The sequence below is a fragment of the Macaca mulatta genome, chromosome 7 (assembly GCF_049350105.2).
Source record: "Macaca mulatta isolate MMU2019108-1 chromosome 7, T2T-MMU8v2.0, whole genome shotgun sequence".
In the NCBI taxonomy this organism is placed as follows: domain Eukaryota; kingdom Metazoa; phylum Chordata; class Mammalia; order Primates; family Cercopithecidae; genus Macaca; species Macaca mulatta.
The window spans coordinates 153346626-153355512 of record NC_133412.1 but is presented as its reverse complement, the minus strand read 5'-3'; positions in this window follow the sequence as shown (position 1 = coordinate 153355512).

Here is an 8887-nt window from a genome sequence, read left to right as displayed (position 1 = left end):
AGTATATTGTGAGCCCATCGAGGGAAAAAAGTTAACTAATTAATATATGTGTATAAAGTAATGTTTTAGGAATTATAGATTTTATCTGTGTTGGCAGTCCTTAGTCGAATGCCTAGGATGAAGGGGATACTCAGCTAATGATGACAGTAAAGTAATTGATTCTTAGCCTTTGAAATGGAATGAAATTGCATTTTTCCCTGCCCATTTAGATTTCCCCTCTTGCTAATGGACTTTGTGCACCTTAATTGTGATAGTTGGCATTTAATTGAAGCAGGAGAAGCCAGACTCTTTCCATGGATTGATACAAGGTCATTGGGAAAAGGGAAAGACTTTTCCTGTGCTAAGCTGATAGGAGCTATATTCACTGCCACATGAAGAAGGCTGCTCTGTAGTAGGAAATAATTTAACTGATATACGAAGAGAAGCAGAGTCAGATGGAAATGAGATGGATGGACAGTAAAAAAGACCTGAGAGTATTGTAATCCCAGGTTCCAGTTCCAGATTCTGAAGCACTCATTTATGGAGCATTTTCTCTCATTCCTTGAAGTATCTTGATTTACTCCCTGGCTATTGGTACAAATTCATTTCAAGTTCATTGAAGTACGAACTTGAGCTAGTTTTTAACTTGGGTTTGTATCACTTGTAACTAAAAGAACCTTAGTACAACTTGCGAGCCTCAAAAGTAAGAACACTTTCATGGCCTCTCTGAGCTGTTTTAAGGATCCATGAGAATAATCTATATCTCTATGTGACACACACACATACACATATAGATACAGTTTAGTTGCTTTCTTGTGGCTCCTGTCTCAATCCTGATGCTTAACAACTTAAGGTTGAATCTGAACAAAACAGCATTGAATTAAAAGATGAAAAGCTCAGACAAACATAAAAAATCTATAAGAATTGCTTTTCTAATTTTTTAAAAAATCAGATTATTCAGTAGTTTAATTACATGGTAACAGGAAACCAAAATATTATTTATCATGCAGCCACTATCTACGCGTGTCATGACATCCCTTTAAAATGAAGTGAATGAATTCACAGAATGCTGAGAATAATGCAATAATAGTAAAGTTGGTCAATTATTGATTCAGATATTTATAAAACTTTATGTTCTGCATTGGTTGAATTCACTGCTTACCATTTACAGAAACTTAGTTATAGCTCAAAATTTAATAGGCACTGTCTCTTCTGTTTAGGCTCCTTTATTTCTTACCTGATGGCTAATAGTGCGGAATGATCAAATGATATAGAAAGCACACTGGGGAAATTCTGTGCAAAGGGCTATTATATATTTTTTGTCTACCCAGAATTCTTTCCTTTGTGATACTTGCTGTGTAGTACTGTGCAGAGATTGATGGCGAGCACCTAGTAATTAATCTTAAGCATACTAGACTATTCCACCAAATGGAATCAATGCAAATGCCAGGTGTAGAAAGGTTCTCTTGCCACCTAGATCCATATTGTTATAGTTATGTATGATATATATTTTTATAAATTACAATTATGTATATTTTTAATTGCCATTGAAAGTGTTTGGGTTGCTATGCTTCAATAAATTCATCAGAGTGCCTGCCATATTCCAGCAGTCACTCTTCTAGGAGGCGGGGCTACCACCGTGAATACGACAATTGTTGTCCCTGCCTAATGTAGTTACAGCCTGTTGAGAAAGGCAGGCAGTACACATGACAAAGAACCAAAACAAAAACAAAACAAGCTCGAGAATGACTAGTGTTAGTGTGCCTCTTTAAATAATCAGAAAAGATCTCACCTAGGAGACCATGTTTGGGCTAAGAACCAGGTAATAAGAATGAGCCAATCTGGTCCAGGAGGTTAGGAAAAGGAAAAGGAATATCCAAAGCAGAGGGAAGAGACAGTGGAACGGACATGGAGCAGAATGAACATAACATATAAAAAGTTTACATTTTAAAGTACAAAATGAAGCCACTGAGGATTTTAAGCAGATGAACAGTAAAATCTCAGTTATATTTTTTAAAGATTATGTAGATGAATGGTCAAAGTCTCTTGGAACCGAGGGTCTGACTCATTTTTTGACATAAACAGTTTTTCTGGTTTAGTATTTGCCATTAAAATTTTGGAAAAAATGAATCCTCTTTTGGAACATTATTTTGAACAATTGACATTATTGGTATGAAAGTCCTCTGCAAATAAACCAAAATCTAGGACCCATTTTCACTACTCTTCATAGACAAACAATCAATATGGTGAATTGTGCCTGAAAGCAATCTAAAGTGTTTCCCGCTGTTCCATCCAAGCTTCTGTGAGCCCAGATAGGTTGGACACGCACTCATGAGGCTGGGAGGGAGTCCTGTGAATGGAGTACCCAGCTGTGATTTGAGTGGTCAGGGAAGCACCAGCTTGCTCTCAGCCTCTTCAGTTTGGAGAGCCAAATCACTCAGGGGCCAAGCAATTGTACTCCATGCATGGTTTACTACTAATTGTGCAGCCAAAGAGACTGGAACACCTGATGCCTGTTTGCAATGCATGCTAGAGAATAGAAGATAAAAAAGCATTCCTAATGACATTGGTGATGGCATATTTGGGACAGTATCGGTTCTTTAACCTCTGTGGATCCTACCAGCCAGATGTTCTGATTTTAAATTCTCTTCTTATGATTTTGTCAGGATTGATCCTGCACAAAAAAAACCCCTGGACCAGAAGAATGCATTTTAGCCCACCAGCCTCAAACAAGAACCCTGGATACTTCATTTCTTTTTCTCAGTTTTCACTCAATTAATAGATAGAGGCAAAAATGGAGATACAAATACTGCTGAGATAAAATTAGGTGAAGAGTATTTGGTGTGTTGGGTTTTAATGGCCCTCAGATTGCACCTCTCTTTCCATTTAGGTTTTGAACAATTTGAAATGAAACAAAGGAGTAGCAACTGGAGGAAAGCATATTATCTCATAAGATGGGAAGCCTAGTATATGGTTTGGCTGTGTCCCCACCCAAAGCTCATCTTGAATCGTAGCTCCCATAATTCCCAAGTGTTCTGGGAGGGACACAGTGGTAGGTAATTGAATCATGGGGGGTAGATCTTCCCCATGCTGTTCTCATGCTAGTGAATAAGTCTCACAAGATCTGATGGTTTTATAAAGGGGAGTTCCCCTACACAAGCTTCTGGCCTGCCACCATGTAAGACATGACTTTTCTCCTCATTCATCTTCTGCCATGATTGTGAGGCATCCCCAGCCATGTGGAACTGTGAGTCAATGAAACCTCTTTCTTTTATAAATTGCCCAGTCTTGGGTAAGTCTTTATTAACAGCATGAAAACAAATTAATACACCCAGCCTGAGAGCTCAGATTCCCAGAATATGGCAGGCTTAAGCTCTAGGTCTCTTACAACACTAGACATGACAAGAGGGTAAGATCCTACCGTAGAGGAGCAACTGAGGAGGACAGGGTAGCAGCACACTCTATGGAAGTGTGGAGCTGGGTTACCCTGGCCAGGTTTATTTTTCAGGGAAGGCCATGCTTCTGGGGCCAGTGAGTCAAGAAGCAGAGGTTAGGTGTTACACTAATTTGGATTCTTGCACAGAAAGGAATCATCAGGAATTAGAAATAAGGGTTCCCATTTAATATTTGATATTGACCGCTTTTAAGTTTCAGATCACAAAGTTAATGAACAGGAAGGACAGTGGAGATTAAAAGAGATGGACAATAAAATGGGAAAATAAAGTAAAATATTCATAAAAGAAAACAGCACACATAATATGAACATGGGGAGCAGTTAAGTGGTAGGATCAGGGAATTATGGAAGTTTCTGCAGAGCAGCATCTGATGGTTAAGTATTTTGTTCCTCTTGGGCAATGCATTGAGCATATGGATGTAACATGTAGTTACTGCATTCTAGTAATTCACTAGAATCTAAATACAGTAGAAGAAATAAGATGAGGAGAGCTAACTAATAGTTTTGTTGCCCTAACTTTTTATCTTTAACTTTTGGGATACTTTTATTTGAGGCATCAGATGTTGTTCCATTTTGGATAGTGACCAATTATTATAATCAGTGACCAGACAGAGCGCTTGACTGAAATTTTAATTCCTAAGTGATTTTTTAAATGTAGACTGGCAGGATCTACATTTTGCTGACTCTGTGAGTTTGTGAGGAATTTACCATATCTGCATTTTATACTTATTCCTGGACCTATTGGAGGATTCTAAATGTTCTTCCCTTAGCTTTTCTGCCATTTTCAGACTTATTTTCTTTAGGATAAACAGAGCTAGAATTATACTGACTGCTTAGTCACTTGCAGTTTATTTTCATCAGGTTTTTTTGATGCCCAGCATTCATCCTATTAATTTTTTAAGGGAATTCCTTCTCTAAAGTAGAAATAGTCTGAGGTGAATTGTAATTCCTGTTACCTACCTGCTGAGATTTTTTCCCACTAAGGCTCCGTCTTCTAGTCATGCCTGGCACATGACCTAAATTCAGTCAAACAGAATTTTGACTGTTTAGTTGGTTACATGGTAATATAGTCGAATTTGAAGACCAGATTCATTTTGACATAGAAATAGGGGCTATAGTGAGAGGGGCAGGAGAGATAGCAGTGTGAGTAGCAGCAGAAGAGGAACTGAGGCCACTTTTGCCCAGGAAATGGTTGTGCTTCTCCTTTTCTAGTTTCAAACATTTGGAATTCTCTTACTTCCTACTATTTTCAAGTCTGATCTCAGGGCATCCCATAGAGTTGCTGGTGAATGCCTATTGCCATCTATCCCAAAAGCTCTTCGAGTACATCTATTCTGATTTCAAATAGCCAGAAAGAGGGTCAAGTTTTGCTTACGGAAGAACTCCCACTGACGATTCTTGATCCCCTTCAGAAGGCAATTCAAAAGTAATTGCCTTCATGAATCTTTCTGATAAAAAAATGAATTTTTTTTCACAGATGAGACTGTCAATCATTTAATATCTGTTGAGTGTCTGTCATTGTCTAGGCCCTTTGGCATGATGATAAAAAGTACAATGTATGATAGTCTATACTCTCTTGGAGCTTTGAGTGGGATTGGGAAGAAAGTCATTAAAAATTGGGTGAATAAATATAAAACTACAACTATGATAAATGATGTGAAGAAAAAAACCCCATGATGCTCTAAGAAATTATGTTGGAAGGAATTAATCTAGTCAGGGAGATCAGAAAAAACTTCTTCCTTAGTGATGGGGGTAGAATAAATATTAACTAGATAAAGGAAGGGAAGAGGCAATGAAGGGGCCTCCCTGTAGATAAGGAACCCTAGACAGAACAGATAGCTTCTGAGATAAGGCATTACAAACACATATTAAAATGCAAATTTTAAACGTGGGTTGGGAAAAGGTATTAAGCCATTATTTTTCATTATTAATGTAGTGCAAACTAGTTAATCAGTTTGGCTGTATCTGGTAAGAATGCGGCTCCAATCAGTCATGATTGAAAGTGTGTATTAGAGAACAGGAGAGCAGTGGGGGTACTACCTTCATGAGCAATAAAAGAAGAAGCCCCACAGTTACTATGTTAAGGTTTTCTTCCATCACCGGAGTTGATGAAGCATTAGATTTCCTAGGGAAAAAAAAGGTGGGGGCGGGGGGTGCTGAGAAGACAGGGATGGTGTTGTCAGAAGAAAAATGGGGATACTAAAAATACTCTTGCATAATTTTGTCCAGAGTTGGTCTAACAGAAAAAAAAATAAAAACACACAAGGAAAACTCAGAGCAAAATTCATTCTCAAAGGTATTTATTTTAAGCAATTTCACAAATGTCCAGTGCATTGAATCATTTGTGTAGCTTTTGGATTGTGTCAGGTAGTAGCCAAGTGATAAAGAAGCATATAGCCCAGACAAAGCAAAGCATGAGCCACAGTTCACTTGGCAATAGCTGGAATAAGTGTAATAATTTATCATATTTAAATAGTATCATGCAATTTATAAAGTAATGGAACAACATTTTTTCTTTTTTTTTTTTTTTTTTTTTTTGAGACGGAGTCTTGCTCTGTCTCCCAGGCTGGAGTGCAGTGGCGCGATCTCGGCTCACTGCAAGCTCCGCCTCCCGGGTTCACGCCATTCTCCTGCCTCAGCCTCCCGAGTAGCTGGGACTACAGGCGCCCACAACCGCGCCCGGCTAATTTTTTGTATTTTTAGTAGAGACGGGGTTTCACCGTGGTCTCGATCTCCTGACCTTGTGATCCGCCCGCCTCGGCCTCCCAAAGTGCTGGGATTACAGGCGTGAGCCACCGCGCCCGGCCCAACATTTTTTTCAATATCCCTCTGAGGGTAAAGAAGACCCTATGTAAGTATATATTTACCCTACTATATATAAGAGGAAATTGAGGCTCAAGGAGCTTTTATAATTGCCCATACTTCCAGAATTAGTAACTGGCAGTACAAGATAGAAACTCAGTTCATCTGACTCATAGTCCAGGGCTTATTTCAAAAATTAGTCCACAGGTCCAATTCCACTTACCTTTTCCCAGGGTGCTTCATGCTTGAGAATTTAGCAAAAGAGATTTTATCAAACTAGCTGGTATACATGAACCAGTGTGGTCTAACCCCCCAACTAGTAAAGAATTTAAGATGTTTAACCTAAGCATGGAAATACTGAGCTCATTTACCAAGGAAAGGGGGAAAAGGAAAGTTACAATTGTGATTTACTAGCTCTCTTTGCATCATTTTTCAGAAGAGCATGCCAAATTTTACAAGTTAGCTTAATTACCAGCTGTGATGAAAGGAGAGATAAAGATCATGAGTTTCTTGATGTCCACACTCAACATCAACAGGTTGTGGGATGCTGAAAGGTGCCTAAGTAGAATATAAACATTAAGTTTATATGAGGAAGTAGCTTGGCGAATACCTTGTTTCTGTAATCAAACCAACAATCTACACTAAAATGAAGAACTTTTTAGAGTTGCTCTCTAGTAGACACATTCTGATTGACATTGAAAGCAACTGAACACAAAAACTTAAACTGGTAGTGGAAAGGAGATCAAGAACATTATGGATTTATTCAAGGAAATACCTGCATCCATTATCAAAATGGGTTAATGAAATTGATGTCTTCATACTGCCCTTATTTTCCATTGTTAAAGTATGATGAGTTCAATAGAATTACTACTATTGAGTGGAGATTGAGCTACATTTTCAGAAGAAATTCACAAACTGATGAGTTTGAATTGGGCTTTAAGTTTTTGCACTTCCTTTGATAAGGGCAAACCTCTAGATGTGCGTCAATCATTGAGTAGTGTGTCATATTTGTGTAGCTAAGTTTGAACAGGAAATGCTTTTAAAGCTGCAATATTCTGAAATTTTACAGGACCAAATATGAAGCCCAGGACACTTGAAATTTCAGGTTCAAATTGAGGTGTTTGACCATTTAAAACAACCCCTAGAATTTTTGAGAATACACTGTGATACTAATATTCCTACTGACTAATAAAATTGTATTCATAGCTACAATGAGGCCATAACTTTATCAGTTGTTTAGATAAAATTGATAAAATCTGTTTTGAACTCTCTTAAGTTAAAAGTAAAGAGACATAATTCATAGAAGATTAAAGGATCCCATAAATATGGGTTTCTAATCATGTGATTTACAACAACCACCTCAAATGAGGACACCCATATCTCACTATTAACAGTTTGTAAAATGATTGATGAGATCATTTTAGCTGTCTTTTTATCTTTTTTAAGAATCAGAAATCAACGAGGGCCATGATGCCATATCTTATTGATTACTTATTAATTCAGCAAATGTTTAAGTATCTACCTTCTCTATGCCAAGAAATGCTCAAGGTGCAGAGGAATACAGCAAAACAGATGCAACACCTGGCCTCCCGAAGCTTATGATAAACAACAGACCTCAGTAAAATTTCTAGTATATTAGATAGTTGATATGTGCTAAAGGAAGAAAATAAAACTATAAAATGATTTTGCAATTTTAAATACATCTCCAGGAAAGACTTCACAAAAAGGCAAAGAACGATTCTTCTGGATGTCTGAGCGGGTAGAGCATTCTAGCCAGAGGGAATAGCAGGGACAAAGGTCCTGCCACGGGAGCATGCCTGGCACATTATAGGAACAACAAAGAGATAAATGTGTTTGGAAAGAAATGAAGCAGGGTGGAGAGAGGAGGCCAGTAGAAAATGAAGATACATGGTACCCGGCGTGGTGGGAGGAGAGGAAGGAATCACAGGGCCTTGGGTCACTGTATGGAATTCGACTTTTACTCTCTGTGAAATTAGATCTTTAGTAAAATATTTATAACAAAATGCAGACATGCATTGGTAATTTCAGAGCTTGACCCTGATACAAAGCATTTTAAACTCTAGATTTCTGAATATATTTTATTGTGGGCATCTAGTTTTATACAAAAATTTTCCATTGGAATTTGGTTTTAATATACAAACTTCAATTTTAAAATGTCTTAAATGTTCCAGGGAAGGGCAATTTTTACAGAAAAGACTGCTAAGGTAAATTCCTTTATAAAGCCATTAACTTTTAGCTCACTGGCTTTAAAAGTTTGGATTTTCCACATCAATTTTTGCTAAAGCTAGACACATAATTTTTATTTTTATTAAGTTTTTAAAGTATGAGTAAAGAAACTTTCAAGGTAATTTAAATATACATTTTGGTAAATTTTCTTATTAGATTAATTTACATTTATTGAAATGTTCTAGGCACAAGATTAAGTAATAAAAATCTTATGATCTCAAAATTCTATGTTCCTTTTATTGTCCTTATTGGGTTCTGGAAATAGGAGTTGGACTGAGCAATTTCAAAGGCTCTTCCAATTTTCCAACTTCTAGAATTCATATTAGAAATTCATAGAGGTTAAATCTTATTACATCAAAAGCCACAGAGATGGAATAGGACCATCTTTATGGCAAGGAATTAAAG